General features: G+C 40.9%; 1 long non-coding RNA gene across 2 annotated transcripts in view; it reads right to left on the bottom strand.

Annotated features, from left to right (window-relative positions):
- LOC102549557 (uncharacterized) overlaps window positions 1-20,805 on the bottom strand; it is a 185,486-nt gene that overhangs the window by 62,460 nt on the left and 102,221 nt on the right. The gene's annotated exons all lie outside the window — the stretch shown is intronic.

Consider the following 20,805-nt stretch of genomic DNA (forward strand, 5'->3'; position numbering starts at 1 on the left):
ATGTCCTATCATCCCTGGATCCTTTTATTTTCCTTTGAGACAGGATCTTACTGTGTGGCTTTGAGTGGCCTGCCTCCCAATTGCTGGGGTTAAGATTTATGCCACCATGCCTGACTCATCCCTGGATCATTTTTACATGGGTACTGGAAATTGAACTCAGATCCTCATCCATGTGTAGTAAGCAGTAAGTATTTTACCTGTTGAGCAGTTCCCAACTCTTAAGAGCTTAGAAAATGTGTTTAGTAAGAGCTTTACATAATGGAGTACTACTCAGCTATTAAAAAAATGACTTCATGAAATTCTTAGGCAAATGGATGGAACCAGAAAATAATCATCCTGAATGAGGTGACCCAATCACAAAAGAACACACATGGTATGCACTCGATGATAAGTGGATATTAGTCCAAAAGCTCAGAATATTCAAGATACAATTCACAGACCACATGAAGCTCAAGAATAAGGAAGACCAAAGTGTACATGCTTCAATCCTTTTTAGAAGGGGAAATAAAATGCTCTCAGGAGGAAATATGGAGACAAGTGTGGAGCAGAGACTGAAGGAAAGGCCATCCAGAGACTGCCTGATCTGGGGATCCATTCATATACAGACACCAAACCCAGACAATATTGTGGATGCCATGAAGTGCATGTTGACAGGAGCCTAATATAGCTGTCTCCTGAGAGGCTCTGCCAGAGCCTGACAAATACAGAGGCAAATGCTCCTAAGCTAACCATTGGACTGAGAAGAGGGTCCCCAAAGGAAGAGTTAGAGAAAGGACTTAAAGAGCTGAAGGGGTTTGAAACCCTAGAGGAAGAACAACAATATCAACCAACCAGACACCTCCAGAGCTCCCAGGGACTAAACTACCAACCGAAGAGAACACATGGAGCGACCCATGGCTGGAGCCACATATGTAGCAGAGGATGGCCCTTGTATGAGAGGAAAGGCCCTTTGGGCCCTTTGTCCTGTGAAGGTTTGATGCCCCAGTGTAGGGGAATTCCAGGGCGGGGAGGCAGGAAAGAGTGGGTAGGTGAGTGGGTGAGCACCCTCAAAGAAGCAGGGGGAATGGGGATGGGATAGGGGTTTATGGAAGGGAAACCAGGGAAGAGGATAACATTTGAAATATAAATAAAGAAAAGGAAAAAAATGAGCTTGTATTTAGCTGCCCAGCACCACTACTTCTGGTCAAAGTGACCGGAGTTTGGCAGCAAACACATTCATGTGAGCTGGGTAGTTAGTACCCACAGAGAGGCTGCTGTTACACAGTCTCTATTTATTAAAGCCACATCATCCTCTTAGCCTTGAATTAAGAATTCTAACCCTGGTTTCTGTAACTGCTAATGCCAAGGAAATACCAGGGCTAAGCTGCAAAGAGCATTTGACAGGCCAAGGTCAGGCTGGTGGTCCCAGAGACTTACTAAAGTCCTCTTGGCTGGAACAAATACTCCTCTTAGCATGGTCCATCATTTTTATTTTTATTTTTTTTGACAATTTCTAAATGTGTATAGACACAACCTGCCTACCCTTTTATTCATGTATTCCCGCAGAGCATCTGATTTTCTGCATGGCAGGAGCTAGACCCGTATCCACCCTGTTCCCCATTTTAACACATTTCACGATTTGGTTGCTTTGGTTGCATTTCAAAATGACATATCTGATCAGTTCTTTAGTAATATTGATGTTTTGCCCTTTCAAATGTGTCATTTGATTTTCTGATGTTTTTCTCCATCTGCTTTGGTAACACTTTCATTTAGTGGCAGCTTTTTATTGGGTCCCTGCAGGTTTACAGAAAGGAATCTGACTTCAGGGTATTTTATTTTAAAATGTTTTTGCTCCAGTTTTTGCTCTTACGTACCCATATCTCTGCCTCCACCAACCTGCTTGCTTTCCTTCCCCCCTCCTGTCAGCTCACCTTCTCACCCTTGCCTCAAAACACTGAATAAATTCCTCACTTACAGGGCTTCAAACACTGGCCTTTCCCCCATCACATTTAAGTATTTCATTGTGTAAGGTCCATTGCCTTGCTTCAGCTGTTCCCTGTGGATTCAATCAAAGAGCAATTTTTAAAAGCAGGTATGGAGAGAGGGCTGATATTTTACATTTCTGACATGTTTTTATTGCCCTGGTTGAAGACATTTTCAAATAGGAGTTCCAAATTTTCTAAGGCATAAACAAAAGCCCAATACATTAAGTTCTTCTCTGGCTATTTGACTCTTCCTGCTTTCTCTCACCAGATCCAATGCACTGTCCTGATGTTCTTGGCAGATTAATTTCCACATTTCTGCTCTCTTAACCTCTTCCTCAAGTACAGTAAATGCAGATGTTAGAGAGTAGAGAGACTGACTGAAGGAAAACACACAACAATTCACTTCTTGTGAAATATCTGAAGAAAGCTGACAGGTGGAGTCAAGTAAAAACACAACTTAGATTTTGTTTATAATTGTGATCACAGATTGTCACAAAACCTTAGATAAAGAAAAAGACTCTATGAGCATCATTCTCAGGTGTGAAACACTCAGCAATATAAACTATCTTAACTCAAGAACATAAGATTTAAATAGTGCTGTGGTAGTAGATTTTGGTTGTCATCCTGATGGGCTTGAGAACTGTGGAACAAGTCTCAGGGTGTATTTGTGAGGGATTATCTAGATTAGATTAATTGAGGAAAGAAGACACACCCTGAGTGTTGGTGGCACCATTCTGTCACCTGGGAGTTCCAGGGTGAATAAGAGGAGGAAGTAAGCTGAACATCAGGATTCCCCTCTCTGCTTCCTGGTCTTGGATGCATTGTGCCCAGTTGTCTTACATCCCTGCAGCCATGGCCTTCCCACCATGATAGATTCTACTGAGTCAAAGCCAACCCTTTCTTCCTTGAGTTCCTTTTCTTAATTGTTTCATCACAGCAATGAGACAAGTGACTAAAACAAAGACACAGAGATATGAGTTACTATTGGTGTCTTGCTTGCTTCACTAGGAAGAATTTATAGAAATCATTAAGCCTCCATTCTGTCATCCCACATAATTGGGAGGCTGAGGCAGGAGAATCAAAAGTTGAAAAGTTGCTTAGGCTACAGTGAATTCAAGGCCAGCCCAGGCAACTTAATGAGAATGTCCCAAATACTTTTAAGAAAAGTCAAAAGAGGATTGTAATATTGCTCAATAGTAAAGTACTTACTTAGCATGCACGAAAACCCAGTCTTTGGGATTATAAAAAGAAAATGGAAGGGGGGAAGACAGAAAAAAAAGAAAAGCAAAACTATCTGTTTTCCATGGTGAAAAATGAGGAAATAGGTTTCAGGGGTCAGGTCTAGCATCAACGTCAGCCAAGATTGTCATTAGGTTGTTCAATTTTCTCTCTGACGAGTTTGTACTCCTGCTGCAGCCCCAATTGCTTGTGAAGAGGGCTAGTGTGTGAATTTTAGCCAATAGATGACAGTACATATGGAACTTCCCAATTTAATTCCATACCTAACAGAGAGAGAGAGAGAGAGAGAGAGAGAGAGAGAGAGAGAGAGAGAGAGAGAGAGAGACTATCTATATCCCATATATTCCATAGAAGGGTAAACAACATCTAGTGAGAAAGAGCGTGGTAGAAATGGAACTGCAGACAGATCTTGCCCTCCTGAGGAGCGGAATGGTGTGCTGTGAGCACAGAATGACAGCATTCTGGGGAAATAAGAAATACACAGGCTCAAATGTATAAAACTCAGCCTGTTTTATTAAGGAGATGATTAGCTCGTACACAACAGAAGAGAGAAAACAGTCTGATATCTGGGATGCTTCTTGGGGAATTAATGGTTGTATACTGCAGCTGCTGTGCTTACTGGATCTCCAGGGAGCTCAACCACGAAACCAGATGCCCTGAATGCCAGCTATGAAGCTGTATGAGGCAGCCTTTGTCCTACTGGGCTTCATCCAGTCTTGCTGTGATTCTATTCACCCTTTCTATGCTACAATCTTCTTCAGGACTGGAAATGCAAACCCTGTGCCTTTCTGACCATCGAGTAGCAGATGTATGTGATTTTTTTTAATTTGATAGTTATGGTCTCAAAGCTAAAATTTCCTTTGAACTTTAGAACAGACTTTGGGCTTGCCAGTTTTGAAAGATGCTGGAACTGTTAAAACCCCAAAGACCATGGAGATGGAGTAAATGTATTTGGCATTATGAAGTAGACATGGGCCTTTGCAGATTAGTGGCAGAATGTTATGATTTGCATATGTCTTCACAGGCTTACATGTGGGTCACAGGAGGTATTCCACAATCTTTTCCTATGTTCTCTACTCTACCGGGTCCTTCAGCAACAATCTTCTGCCTCACTATGGCCCAGAAACCACAGAACCATCTAAACATGGACTGAATCCTTTTTACACAATGAGCCCAAATAAAATTTTCCTCTATTAAAATTATTTCTCTCAGATATTTGTGGCAGTGATAAAAAGAGACAAAAACAAACAAAACTTGGTAACAGCCAGTGGTGTCATCTTTCTAGTTGGCTATGTCCTTAATTACAAATCTGAATTCATTTTTAACTTAGACTTCTTTTTTTTTTTAAATCTGGATATTCAATCTTTTGTAGTTTATTAAAGGCTAGTAAAGTATAGGAAGTTTTTAGTCCTTACTGTGCTCTATACAATACTACTCCAACTTTATTTTTCTCTTTTTTTGTGTGTGTATTTGTGTGTGTGTGTGTGTGTGTGTGTGTGTGTGTGTGTGTGTGTACCTCTGTGTGCAGGCCAGAGGTCAACATTGGGTGTCTTTTCACCTGGATTTTTGAGAGAGTCTCTACTTGAACCAAATCTTCTGTCTCAAGTGACCAGAAAGCCCCATGGGACCTGCCTGTCTTTGCCTTCCTAGTGATAGAGTTACCTGTGCATGCCACAGAACACAGTGTCTCATACTATGTAACAAGTATTTTCTAACTGAGATATCTTTCCAGCCTCATATTTTTCCTGTGTTCTTTTGTCTCTCACTGTCTCTCCTTACTTTCCAGCACTTAGATGGAAAGAGAAAACTATTTCCAACAAGTTGTTCTCTGACCTCCATGAATATGCATGCAAACATATATGAGCGTACACACACACAGACATACTCACATAAATTAATTAACTAATTAATGTAAAAATAATAGTCACAATAATAAAACTTCCTAAATGTCTTCACCAAGGATGAAATTTATTATATAAGGGAGTATTTTAAAAAAGAGGTCATAATAATTGTCTTATAGAAAGAAGGAAAACACATCTGAAATGGCAAGTCTATTTTCCTAATACAAAAAGAAAACCTTGGTCTTTATTACAGCCATATTCTGGGCCACTTAGGAAGCCTCTGCTTGAGGATCTCATCAGAGACTCTTCACGCTTCATCGCTTCTGTTCAGATCCCTCACACTGGAAAATAAAATCCCCCATTCAACTGAAAGGAAACTTGGCTAATTTCTCCCTACCAAGAGTCTTTGAAGTTCAAAGCATTTAGATTTCTCCACAGTATGTTGTGACATAAAATCTTTCTCCCAGCATTTTACAAACTGGAATTCTTTTAGATGATACTCCTCAACTCCAGAAAACAGTCTTCATAATGGTGCTTTTGAATGTGCATCAACAAGCCTCGATATATACCCGAGAACCAACAGAATCATCCAGAAAACACACTACATTGTACTCTACTGTTGGACTCTTTGAACTATATGGTTTTTCTCCAGCAATTTTCCTAAGATAAAGAATGAATGTTGTGTCTTTATGATGCCTATGGGATTAGGGAATAGCCAAATGATTGAGCTTTTTTATAACAGCCAAAGAAGATTTACATAGTTTTGATTTATTTTAATTACAAGTAAAGTGAAATCCTTTTATGGTCATTTGCTACTATTTGCTATCAGATTACTTGTATATGTTTTAAGTTTTTTTTTTAATTTTCATGTGTATGACTGTTCGTCTGAATGTATAATTATGGTAACATGTGTGCCTGTTGCCCTCAGAGGCCAGAAGAGGATGTTAAATCCTTGAAACAGAAGAGGGTCGCGAGGCTCTTATGTGGCTGATGGAAACTGAACCCTGCTCATCTGAAGGAATATAAGGACTCTTAACCAGTAGGTCATCTCTAGCCCTGTTCCTATTGTTATTTTATAACTCAGTCATTTGATTTCCTTTTTGTTGCTTGCATTTTGTAAACTGTCGGCAAGTCTTCTTACTGTGATCTTTTCTCTCAATGACAGACAAGGGAGCCCCAAGCAAGACATTTCACAACTGAGGCTTTTGACGAGCTTGCTATTTTTAAGCACCAAAGTGCTTGCTTGGAGCTAAGATTTTGCATGGCCCTAAAAATAATTTCTCACCATCTTATGAACTAGATGGACATAGATTATGAGCGTTTCCATTTTTTCTAAAGGAGGAGATTGAGCTGCAGACTGAGTTTCTTTTGTCTAGAGTGACATAACTATTGGATTTATGGTCTGAATCAGCCCCCTGCTGAGCATTAATCTAAGATGACTTTTGCTTTGTGTAAAGCTGGAGGATGGCAGAAGTACAAATGCTCACTATTTCCAAACACCAGCTTCCTATTCTTTTGCTGGGGATCAGGAGCCTCTTCACTGCAGGTGTGTTGGCATTATTCTTTGATTAATCAATGCTGGACAGGGCTTCTGGCTAATCTCATTAGCTAATAGTGCTTCTGGGTAATTAGCTTGATGTGTGTAATTATCCTCAGATTTTAGGGCTTTTTTCCACTTTGACAGCATTGGTATGTATTTCATACTTTGGAGAGCTGTGAGCACTGGAGAGAAAATACTTTGGAGAACTCTGGTCATTGGAAAGAGTGAGCAAAATTTCCAAATCTTTTCATACCAAGAAAACCTACCCCACAATGGAATTATCTGAATCTTATCTACCAAGAACACTTGCACATCCAGAAATTTCTCAGGCATGCACACACATGCACGCACACATGCATGCATGCACGCATGCAGGCACACATACATATAAATACATACATATGTACATAAATACATACACATAGTAAATACATACCACAGACAAGCAACAAAATTATATGCACACACATACACACACACACACACACACACACACAACCCAATAAATGAAATCTGGTATTATTTCTAGAACTTTACAAATTGGCTAAACTCATGAGTCTGTAGTTTTGTGATTAAAAATACAAGCAGAATTCAGCTGAACATAATATACAAGAAAGAAAAACAAACAAACAAATAGCAACAACATAATCCATAAGGGAGAAGGCTATAGCACAATGGATAATATGTTGAATTGTATTAAATATTAAATTATTTAAATATCCATTCCTTTTTATATAAGAAATGTTAGGTGTGAGCTCCAGTCTAACCATTTCTGCCGTTGCCTTACATTTAAGCCCATTGATACTTTGTTGTGTTGTGAATTTGTAATATCTCCTTGGGCTCATATTAAGCATCTTGTCCCCAGCTCATGGCACTACTTTGGGTGATAGTAGAAGCTTTTGGAAGTGAGCCTAGCTAGAAGGTTGGGTCACAGGAATATATTCTTGGAGGGGTGTCTTGTTCTTGCTTCCTTCCCATCTTACTCTCTGCTTCTTATCTGCTACAGTAGAGCAGCTCTCTCTCAAAGCAAGCGCTGGTCATGGTGATGTTCTACTCAAGTGCATGCAGACATGTGAATATTTGTACTGAACTCACTGAATCAATAACCAGAATAATCCTCTTCCTTCAAGCTGTTATATATTTTAGTCACAGTCACATATAAACTGCTTGCATAATACTCGGTGTATGGGTCTGTAGAATGAGAAAGACCTTTTAATCAACTTGCTTTAAACCATTGTTGTGAACTGGGCCTGTACTGCTAGGAGAAGCCTAGAACATAAGAGGACTTGGCTGTTGAGTTTGTTGTCTCACAAGGTTGGACTTCTAAGACTATTTCAAAGGTAATAACCTGTTACTCTATCATCAATTATTCTCCTGTTTTTATGCTTCCTTCTAAGATCCACAGGAAGAGAGGATGAAGGATGAATACACTGGGAAGCAAAGCATTATCAGGATGCTTCAATCCAGGAGTCCTTTAGGAGAGGGAAAAGCTTTTCGCTCTGGCTTCCTTTTCCTACCCTTCCCAATATAAGTCATAACTACATCTATCCTGTGCTGGAAACAGGGATTGTGTGTGCTGGGCATATCGTCTGTCATTTCCTGGGTATATATCTGAGTCCTCTCTCTTCTCCTAGCACAGCACCCAGCTGCTTTGGGCCAACAGCAGTCACTCTCCACCTGCTGCATCTCAGATATTTGATTTCAAGGCAGTCCAGCAACCTTGCTCAAGCCAATGTTGTCAGGTAAATAACCTGGATCTAATGTAATTCTCATAATGAATTATCCTATTCTAGAAACTTATCATGTTTTGTTATGGCTTAAGCAAATTGAAGTTTGATTTTTTTTAAAACCAGAAAGCATTCTTGCCTTCATAGTATCCATTCCAGGGGAGAAGCATCCACTTTGACTCAAAAGAAATTTGCTGCTGAAATGCATTATTATTCAGCTGCTGATGGCCTCTCACTTGGGTGCTGAGGCCTGGAACAGAAGCATTTACTGTCTTGTGTGAGCCAAAGCTCATTTCTATTAATAATCAATGCAACAGTAAATGTATTGAATTTTATTTTCCTTCTAACCTTGCCTCAGTAATAATCTTAATGAGAAAGGAAGCGCTCCTGATCTTTCTCAGTAGCCTCATGCTCCTGAATGTAGATATTGTCCCTTGAGAGTTGGAGAATGGAAACAGAAATGGAATATAGTGATTTTTTTTCTGTTACATGTTAAAGATAAAGGGAACATTTGAGTACCTAAAAAGTACAAGAAGGAACAAGAAGTCAGCTAGTATTTTCTGTTCTTCAGTCATGGTCTGAAGAAGGATTCTCTCCTTTATTCTTCAAATTGTGCAAATGAGAGATGTTGGATGACTCTCTAAATAGCTAAGCATCGTGCATTTATAGTGTTATTATTATTTTTATGTGTGCTATTTTCCCTTAGCAATAGAAAGAAAATAAATCGTCTTTTCATTGCCAGTTCTATTTTTGTTGAGGGCTTAACTAGAAGATATATCTAATCATAATGAGCAGAGCATAAAGAATATTAAGATTAAAGGAACTTATATTTTCCTTTATCCTCTCAACCATCTCCAGATGGATTTCCTAGGGGTTGCCTTCTAAATCTTCTTGCACAGTGAGCTGTAAATCCCAGACCCAGCAGGCTCTGGTTCGGCTGAACATAGCCTTTCATGTACAATATGTACAGCCTGAATAATAGTAGAAAATTATTCAGAAGATAATTACAGCAATTGATCTTAAGATGTTTTGTAGCTTCCGTCATAGATCATTCTTCAAAGGCTTTTGGAGGAATGGTGTCTGTGGATGCTGCCAGAAGCAAAAAGCTTCTAGTGGCTAGTATAAAATAAATAGCCTGTATAAATAGTAGTTGCCTAGGAAAGAAGGTCAGCACCTTGGATAACTCAGGTCAGAGGACCGAGACAATTGTGGCATGCTTGTGGCACTCTCTGTGCTCAGTATGGAACTTGACACCTATATCTTCAGGCACCCCAGAATACCAAGTCTGAAAGTATATGTTAATTCATAGTTGCCCAAGAATCTCTGTGATTCTGAACACTGCTAAATGAGTTGGAAAGGTGGGGAGCCTCTACCTTGTATTATAAAGAAAATAATGGTGAAACCAATTCTGTCTCATCAAAGTGACCCTGCAGGTCAACAGCACCCCAGGAGATCAGTTTCCTGGTCATCAGTCAAACAGACTCTGTGGACCTTCCACTGGCTCTCAGCAACCTCAAGTAGGGAGTAATTGCATTTACCCTTTGGGAGAATATCACAGGAATGCTAAAGCTTCATATATCTCCTACCAGAAAGATAGGATTAGAATCCCCATCTCCACTATCAGCACCATCTTTCTATGTATACTCAACAGATTCATAAACAGGTGCATGTATACACACACACACACACACACACACACACACACACACACATTCAGCTTTGGGGAGACACTGAGAGATGAAAAGGCACACAAAGAGATAGAAATGTACAAATACCTCCATGGATTTATATAGATCAACATATATACAAACATGTCCATGTTTACACATACAGAAATGGACAAACACATTAATTATGTGCACACTTTTATAGATACACCTAGAGATAGACAGGCAGATAGACGCACACCTTCTTTTTTTTTTTTTCGTTCCAATTTTAGTATATGTGCTGCCAAAGCGAGCACGACGCACACCTTCTTGTACACTCAGAATGGGACAAACAGATACACCCCATGGACATACAGAGATGGACAGACAAATAAACATCTTCATAGACTTGTACAGAAAGTTTGGACAGACACATATGCACACCTGAACACCTTCACGAACACACAGATATGAAAAAAGAGACAGGCATCTCCACAAACATACCCAGAGATGGATAAACATGCAGACACCACCATGGACACTTGGAGAGGTGGTCAGTCAGGCACATGCACCTGCATTACCTTTCCTTTATTTTTTTTTCAAAATGGCCCTGTACCCAGCAGAGAACATGTATGCTGAGCAAGCATACATGTGCAGAGAAGGAAATCAATAGAGACAGTTATTTTATAAACAGCCAAACTAGGCAAGATGAAATTCATGGCAAGATGAAATCCATGGCTTTATGAAGGCAAGTGCAGTAGAAATAAGAGCATCGTTTCTTGATGGCAACTTATTTTCAGAGATTTCTAGCTGAGCTTCTTAATTCAAACACTAGACTAGGGTGTTTCCATTTTGTGTCTCAGACACCTGTTGTGATGCCTCAGTTGATAGTTTACTCATAATTACGTAAATATTGTAATATACATTGTGTGCCACATGCTTTATGATTTATATTTATGCCATTATATAAATATTTTATGTCACGCACTGTTGATTATTTTAAGCTAAATGGATTTGAATTCAGTTGATAATATTATTCCTGACAAACTTCAATGAGGCCCCTGCAATTGGAAATTGTAACCTGAAAGAAAAGATTTATGTTTGAGAAGCATAAAACATGTAAATGAAGTGGTGAATGGTTTAATCTGGTCAGTTAAAAGGAAACAGAAATGGCTTAAGTCAGACCTGTAATTATTAACTACGTCTAACATCTCCTATTTTTAACAGAATATTTTTTCTCTCTCTCCCCTAAGGAATCATTATAAACAACAACATTTTGTCTACTTGTTTGCTAATCTGTGCATCAGCAACATAAGTTTCCAAAAACAAATAATTCTGTATCTAGTTCCTTGTAAAAGTGACTTGTTTCTTCTGTGAGTGAGATTGCATCAAGAGAGCATTATATATGTATTCTCATGAGTGTGTGCGTGTGTGCCTCTGTGTGTGTGTGTGTGTGTGTGTGTGTGTGTGTTTTCAAGCCTGGTAAACAGGGTTTTGTGTTTGTATTCAAGCATGGGCAGATCATGAATGTTTATATAGAGAGGTGTTCAAGCTCAAGCTTCTCAAAAGCCTTTCATGAGCTCATAATCGACCCTAATAAGGTATACATGTATTTGTGTGTGTGCAAATGAACATGTAAAAGCCTGGCTGTAACATCTAAGATATATGTCTCTGTACATGTGTTTAAGCCTGGGTTAAAAGGGCATGTATTTGTGTGTACAAGTCCAAGCCTGAGTAGGACACGCAGGGCTTCCCCGTGTTTGAGCTTTTAAAACCATTGTTACTTATAATGGGAATCAGAGTTCGTACTTCCTGGGAGAGGAATCTACAGCTTAATACTGGAATGACTGTTCTTACCTTCCATGTGAAAACAAACTAAAAGCTCCTGACTGAGAGCACTCAGATAAACTCAGATAATTCACAAGGTCTTTTACCCATTCTTTGTGGATAGCTGTGATCTTTCAATCTCTCTCTCTCTCTCTCTCTCTCTCTCTCTCTCTCTCTCTCTCTCTCTCGTGTGTGTGTGTGTCTGTCTGTCTGTCTCTCTCTTTCTCTCGTGTGTGTGTGTGTGTCTGTCTGTCTGTCTCTCTTTCTCTCGTGTGTGTGTGTGTGTGTCTGTCTGTCTGTCTCTCTCTCTCTCTCGTGTATGTGTGTGTGTGTGTCTGTCTGTCTCTCTCTCTCTCGTGTGTGTGTGTGTGTCTGTCTGTCTCTCTCTCTCTCGTGTGTGTGTGTGTGTTGTCTGTCTGTCTGTCTCTCTCTCTCTCGTGTGTGTGTGTGTGTGTCTGTCTGTCTCTCTCGTGTCTCTGTCTCTGTCTCTGTCTCTGTCTCTGTCTCTGTCTCTGTCTCTCTCTCTCTCTCTCTCTCTCTGATTTAATTTGCTGGTGAGTCTGTGTGTCCATGTGTGTGCAAGCAAGAACATCTGAGTTAATAAATGATATGGACCCGGCCCGCAGCAGCTCTCTGCTCCCAGACCCGGTGAGAGAGAGACCCAACCGCCTGGTCAGGTGGGCACTCCTGAGGCTGCAGAGCGGAAGAGACCACCAACACTGCTCACCCCTGCCCACATCCCTGGCCCAAGAGGAAACTGTATAAGGCCTCTGGGCTCCCGTGGGGGAGGGCCCAGGAGCGGCAGGACCCCTGCCACAGACACCGCCGGACCCTGAAGGAAACAGACCGGATAAACAGTTCTCTGCACCCAAATCCCGTGGGAGGGAGAGCTAAACCTTCAGAGAGGCAGACAGGCCTGGGAAACCAGAAGAGACTGCTCCCTGCACACACATCTCGGACGCCAGAGGAAAAAGCCAAAGACCATCTGGAACCCTGGTGCACTGAAGCTCCCGGAAGGGGCGGCACAGGTCTTCCTGGTTGCTGCCGCTGCAGAGAGCCCCTGGGCAGCACCCCACGAGCGAACTTGAGCCTCGAGACCACAGGTAAGACCAAATTTTCTGCTGCAAGAAAGCTGCCTGGTGAGCTTGGGACACACGGAAGCAGAATTTCTCTAGAACCGGGCACGTTCTGTGTTTACCGGAAGTCCCACACCCGCGGATCCCGGCCCGCAGCAGCTCTCTGCTCCCAGACCCGGTGAGAGAGAGACCCAACCGCCTGGTCAGGTGGGCACTCCTGAGGCTGCAGAGGAGAAGAGACCACCAACACTGCTCACCCCTGCCCACATCCCTGGCCCAAGAGGAAACTGTATAAGGCCTTTGGGCTCCCGTGGGGGAGGGCCCAGGAGCGGCAGGACCCCTGTGCCTAAGACACCACCAGAACCAGAAGGAAACAGACCGGATAAACAGTTCTCTGCACCCAAATCCCGTGGGAGGGAGAGCTGAACCTTCAGAGAGGCAGACAAGCCTGGGAAACCAGAAGAGACTGCTCTCTACACACACATCTCGGACGCCAGAGGAAAAAGCCAAAGACCATCTGGAACCCTGGTGCACTGAAGCTCCCGGAAACGGCGGCACAGGTCTTCCTGGTTGCTGCCGCTGCAGAGAGCCCCTGGACAGCACCCCACGAGCAAACCTGAGCCTCGGGACCACAGGTAAGGCCAAATTTTCTGCTGCAAGAAAGCTGCCTGGTGAACTCAAGACACAGGCCCACAGGAACAGCTGAAGACCTGTAGAGAGGAAAAACTACACGCCCGAAAGCAGAACACTCTGTCCCCATAACTGACTGAAAGAGAGGAAAACAGGTCTACAGCACTCCTGACACACAGGCTTATAGGACAGTCTAGCCACTGTCAGAAATAGCAGAACAAAGTAACACTAGAGATAATCTGATGGCGAGAGGCAAGCGCAGGAACCCAAGCAACAGAAACCAAGACTACATGCCATCATCGGAGCCCAATTCTCCCACCAAAACAAACATGGAATATCCAAACACACCAGAAAAGCAAGATCTAGTTTCAAAATCATATTTGATCATGATGCTGGAGGACTTCAGGAAAGACCTGAACACACTTAGGGAAGCACAGGAAAACATTAATAAACAAGTAAAAGCCTACAGAGAGGAATCGCAAAAATCCCTGAAAGAATTCCAGGAAAACACAATCAAACAGTTGAAGGAATTAAAAATGGAAATAGAAGCAATCAAGAAAGAACACATGGAAACAACCCTGGATATAGAAAACCAAAAGAAGAGACAAGGAGCTGTAGATACAAGCTTCACCAACAGAATACAAGAGATGGAAGAGAGAATCTCAGGAGCAGAAGATTCCATAGAAATCATTGACTCAACTGTCAAAGATAATGTAAAGCGGAAAAAGCTACTGGTCCAAAACATACAGGAAATCCAGGACTCAATGAGAAGATCAAACCTAAGGATAATAGGTATAGAAGAGAGTGAAGACTCCCAGCTCAAAGGACCAGTAAATATCTTCAACAAAATCATAGAAGAAAACTTCCCTAACCTAAAAAAAGAGATACCCATAGACATACAGGAAGCCTACAGAACTCCAAATAGATTGGACCAGAAAAGAAACACCTCCCGTCACATAATTGTCAAAACACCAAACGCACAAAATAAAGAAAGAATATTAAAAGCAGTAAGGGAAAAAGGTCAAGTAACATATAAAGGGAGACCTATCAGAATCACACCAGACTTCTCGCCAGAAACTATGAAGGCCAGAAGATCCTGGACTGATGTTATACAGACCCTAAGAGAACACAAATGCCAGCCCAGATTACTGTATCCAGCAAAACTCTCAATTAACATTGATGGAGAAACCAAGATATTCCATGACAAAACCAAATTTACACAATATCTTTCTACAAATCCAGCACTACAAAGGATAATAAATGGTAAAGCCCAACATAAGGAGGCAAGCTATACCCTAGAAGAAGCAAGAAACTAATCGTCTTGGCAACAAAACAAAGAGAATGAAAGCACACAAACATAACCTCACATCAAATATGAATATAACGGGAAGCAATAATCACTATTCCTTAATATCTCTCAATATCAATGGCCTCAACTCCCCAATAAAAAGACATAGATTAACAAACTGGATACGCAACGAGGACCCTGCATTCTGCTGCCTACAGGAAACACACCTCAGAGACAAAGACAGACACTACCTCAGAGTGAAAGGCTGGAAAACAACTTTCCAAGCAAATGGTCAGAAGAAGCAAGCTGGAGTAGCCATTCTAATATCAAATAAAATCAATTTCCAACTAAAAGTCATCAAAAAAGATAAGGAAGGACACTTCATATTCATCAAAGGAAAAATCAACCAAGATGAACTCTCAATCCTAAATATCTATGCCCCAAATACAAGGGCACCTACATATGTAAAAGAAACCTTACTAAAGCTCAAAACACACATTGCACCTCACACAATAATAGTGGGAGATTTCAACACCCCACTCTCATCAATGGACAGATCATGGAAACAGAAATTAAACAGTGATGTAGACAGACTAAGAGAAGTCATGAGCCAAATGGACTTAACGGATATTTATAGAACATTCTATCCTAAAGCAAAAGGATATACCTTCTTCTCAGCTCCTCATGGTACTTTCTCCAAAATTGACCATATAATTGGTCAAAAAACGGGCCTCAACAGGTACAGAAAGATAGAAATAATCCCATGCGTGCTATCGGACCACCACGGCCTAAAACTGGTCTTCAATAACAATAAGGGAAGAATGCCCACATATACGTGGAAATTGAACAATGCTCTACTCAATGATAACCTGGTCAAGGAAGAAATAAAGAAAGAAATTAAAAACTTTTTAGAATTTAATGAAAATGAAGATACAACATACTCAAACTTATGGGACACAATGAAAGCTGTGCTAAGAGGAAAACTCATAGCGCTGAGTGCCTGCAGAAAGAAACAGGAAAGAGCATATGTCAGCAGCTTGACAGCACACCTAAAAGCTCTAGAACAAAAAGAAGCAAATACACCCAGGAGGAGTAGAAGGCAGGAAATAATCAAACTCAGAGCTGAAATCAACCAAGTAGAAACAAAAAGGACCATAGAAAGAATCAACAGAACCAAAAGTTGGTTCTTTGAGAAAATCAACAAGATAGATAAACCCTTAGCCAGACTAACGAGAGGACACAGAGAGTGTGTCCAAATTAACAAAATCAGAAATGAAAAGGGAGACATAACTACAGATTCGGAGGAAATTCAAAAAATCATCAGATCTTACTATAAAAACCTATATTCAACAAAATTTGAAAATCTTCAGGAAATGGACAATTTCCTAGACAGATACCAGGTATCGAAGTTAAATCAGGAACAGATAAACCAGTTAAACAACCCCATAACGCCTAAGGAAATAGAAGCAGTCATTAAAGGTCTCCCAACCAAAAAGAGCCCAGGTCCAGACGGGTTTAGTGCAGAATTCTATCAAACCTTCATAGAAGACCTCATACCAATATTATCCAAACTATTCCACAAAATTGAAACAGATGGAGCCCTACCGAATTCCTTCTATGAAGCCACAATTACTCTTATACCTAAACCACACAAAGACACAACAAAGAAAGAGAACTTCAGACCAATTTCCCTTATGAATATCGACGCAAAAATACTCAATAAAATTCTGGCAAACCGAATTCAAGAGCACATCAAAACAATCATCCACCATGATCAAGTAGGCTTCATCCCAGGCATGCAGGGATGGTTTAATATACGGAAAACCATCAACGTGATCCATTATATAAACAAACTGAAAGAACAGAACCACATGATCATTTCATTAGATGCTGAGAAAGCATTTGACAAAATTCAACACCCCTTCATGATAAAAGTCCTGGAAAGAATACGAATTCAAGGCCCATACCTAAACATAGTAAAAGCCATATACAGCAAACCAGTTGCTAACATTAAACTAAATGGAGAGAAACTTGAAGCAATCCCACTAAAATCAGGGACTAGACAAGGCTGCCCACTCTCTCCCTACTTATTCAATATAGTTCTTGAAGTTCTAGCCAGAGCAATCAGACAACAAAAGGAGATCAAAGGGATACAGATCGGAAAAGAAGAGGTCAAAATATCACTATTTGCAGATGACATGATAGTATATTTAAGTGATCCCAAAAGTTCCACCAGAGAACTACTAAAGCTGATAAACAACTTCAGCAAAGTGGCTGGGTATAAAATTAACTCAAATAAATCAGTTGCCTTCCTCTATACAAAAGAGAAACAAGCCGAGAAAGAAATTAGGGAAACGACACCCTTCATAATAGACCCAAATAATATAAAGTACCTCGGTGTGACTTTAACCAAGCAAGTAAAAGATCTGTACAATAAGAACTTCAAGACACTGAGGAAAGAAATTGAAGAAGACCTCAGAAGATGGAAAGATCTCCCATGCTCATGGATTGGCAGGATTAATATGGTAAAAATGGCCATTTTACCAAAAGCAATCTACAGATTCAATGCAATCCCCATCAAAATACCAATCCAATTCTTCAAAGAGTTAGACAGAACAATTTGCAAATTCATCTGGAATAACAAAAAACCTAGGATAGCTAAAGCTATCCTCAACAATAAAAGGACTTCAGGGGGAATCACTATCCCTGAACTCAAGCAGTATTACAGAGCAATAGTGATAAAAACTGCATGGTATTGGTACAGAGACAGACAGATAGACCAATGGAATAGAATTGAAGACCCAGAAATGAACCCACACACCTATGGTCACTTGATTTTTGACAAAGGAGCCAAAACCATCCAATGGAAAAAAGATAGTATTTTCAGCAAATGGTGCTGGTTCAACTGGAGGGCAACATGTAGAAGAATGCAGATCGATCCATCCTTATCACCCTGTACAAAGCTTAAGTCCAAGTGGATCAAGGACCTCCACATCAAACCAGACACACTCAAACTAATAGAAGAAAAACTAGGGAAGCATCTGGAACACATGGGCACTGGAAAAAATTTCCTGAACAAAACACCAATGGCTTATGCTCTAAGATCAAGAATCGACAAATGGGATCTCATAAAACTGCAAAGCTTCTGTAAGGCAAAGGACACTGTGGTTAGGACAAAACGGCAACCAACAGATTGGGAAAAGATCTTTACCAATCCTACAACAGATAGAGGCCTTATTTCCAAAATATACAAAGAACTCAAGAAGTTAGACCGCAGGGAAACAAATAACCCTATTAAAAAATGGGGTTCAGAGCTAAACAAAGAATTCACAGCTGAGGAATGCCGAATGGCTGAGAAACACCTAAAGAAATGTTCAACATCTTTAGTCATAAGGGAAATGCAAATCAAAACAACCCTGAGATTTCACCTCACACCAGTGCGATTGGCTAAGATCAAAAACTCAGGTGACAGCAGATGCTGGCGAGGATGTGGAGAAAGAGGAACACTCCTCCATTGTTGGTGGGATTGCAGACTGGTAAAACCATTCTGGAAATCAGTCTGGAGGTTCCTCAGAAAATTGGACATTGAACTGCCTGAGGATCCAGCTATACCTCTCTTGGGCATATACCCAAAAGATGCCTCAACATATAAAAGAGACACGTGCTCCACTATGTTCATCGCAGCCTTATTTATAATAGCCAGAAGCTGGAAAGAACCCAGATGCCCTTCAACAGAGGAATGGATACAGAAAATGTGGTACATCTACACAATGGAATATTACTCAGCTATCAAAAACAACGAGTTTATGAAATTCGTAGGCAAATGGTTGGAACTGGAAAATATCATCCTGAGTGAGCTAACCCAATCACAGAAAGACATACATGGTATGCACTCATTGATAAGTGGCTATTAGCCCAAATGCTTGAATTACCCGAGATCCCTAGAACAAACGAAACTCAAGACGGATGATCAAAATGTGAATGCTTCACTCCTTCTTTAAATGAGGAAAAAGAATACCCTTGGCAGGGAAGGGAGAGGCAAAGATTAAAACAGAGACTGAAGGAACACCCATTCAGAGCCTGCCCCACATGTGGCCCATACATATACAGCCACCCAATTAGACAAGATGGATGAAGCAAAGAAGTGCAGACCGACAGGAGCCGGATGTAGATCGCTCCTGAGAGACACAGCCAGAATACAGCAAATATAGAGGCGAATGCCAGCAGCAAACCACTGAACTGAGAATAGGTCCCCTATTGAAGGAATCAGAGAAAGAACTGGAAGAGCTTGAAGGGGCTCGAGACCCCAAAAGTACAACAATGCCAAGAAACCAGAGCTTCCAGGGACTAAGCCACTACCTAAAGACTATACATGGACTGACCCTGGACTCTGACCCCATAGGTAGCAATGAATATCCTAGTAAGAGCACCAGTGGAAGGGGAAGCCCTGGGTCCTGCTAAGACTGAACCCACAGTGAACTAGTCTATGGGGGGAGGGCGGCAATGGGGGGAGGGTTGGGAGGGGAACACCCATAAGGAAGGGGAGGGGGGAGGGGGATGTTTGCCCGGAAACCGGGAAAGGGAATAACACTCGAAATGTATATAAGAAATACTCAAGTTAATAAAAAATAAAAAAAAAAATAAATGATATGGATTAGAGTGCTATAATGAAGTGGATCCTTGACACTCTCCCCTACTTGTTTCATACCTGCCTTTACCCTGGGGATTTCCTGTGGGGAAAAGGCATTGTTACACTACATTTTAATCCTAAAGGGAAGATATGCATTAACCTGAAACACAGGTGGACATACTTTCAACAGGGACAACCTTACTTAAATTCTTCTGCAACCCACTTCTAAGTTAGGACCTCTTTCAAATGGACATTATCTATTCTGAGCAGTAATTTTGAAAGCTAAGTATATCCCCTAGAGTGGATCTTAATCTGTGGCAAGGCTAGAATAATGCTGGGTTCTATTTTGGCGATCATGTACCAGTGTGAGCCTACTTCTTATACCAGCCTATCCCCCACCAAGTCATATGTCCCTGGATGCTTGGTCTTCTTGTTTGAAATTGGGAGGTTAACGGTCTCTCACATTCCTGATACCCCTAAAATCACATGTATCCTTGGCTTCTGTGTTCCAATTCTTAGAAGACTTTTGGGAACTTCATTCTGTTCCCCTTGTTCTTCCACCTTCATTTCTTTGCTGTTGAAATTTGATTTCTTTTGAGCAGAACCCCACCAGGACCATACACTAGCAAGGTGACCTTTTTCTGAGTTTCATGCAGGATGATTTAAGTGCAAAGACCATTCATATGATAAAGTCATTTTCTAAAGAGACACATGTTATTTTCTTGACTAGACAGATTGTTAAATGTTGGGGTGGAGTCAAAATAGCCCTGTCATATTTTAAAGATGTTTAAAGCTGCATTGTGGATATGTCCATCTAGAAATGTACTTTATGTTCATGGTTCCACGGCTGGAGAGCTACTGTGTGACCAGCTCACCCCGGGGCCACCACAGTCTCCTAGGGTTGACGAGGACACTCGTGGCTACACTAGTGGATGCTACAAGTTCACACGGCCACCATCAACAAATTTAATTGATTTCTTTTGTTGACAATAACAGCAGGTAACTTGTTCAGGGCATGTTGAACATGTTAAATACATGGATTCATTGTTCATTTTTAAGAGACAGAAGTAAATTAAGAAACTGTGTCTCACAGAGATTAATGCTTTGTAGGGTACAGAAACAGCAATTGGTCAAATAATATTTAAAAGTTTCTCTCACAAGTCAGACTGTGGCAATGGTTCTCTGTTGATGCAAATTCAGAATTCAAGGATTGCTGAAGAAAGAAAATTTCTCCTCTAATTGTTTTTTAATGTGTATGTTTTAGTTTATGTATATTAGTGCTTTGTCTTCCTGTATTTCATGTGAGCCATTTGTATACCTAGTACATGCAGAGATCATAAGAGGACATTGGGTCCCCTAGAACTGGAGTTTTGGAGGGTTGCAAACTTCCATGTTGG

This window comes from Rattus norvegicus, chromosome 13, assembly GCF_036323735.1.
Source record: "Rattus norvegicus strain BN/NHsdMcwi chromosome 13, GRCr8, whole genome shotgun sequence".
Classification (NCBI taxonomy): domain Eukaryota; kingdom Metazoa; phylum Chordata; class Mammalia; order Rodentia; family Muridae; genus Rattus; species Rattus norvegicus.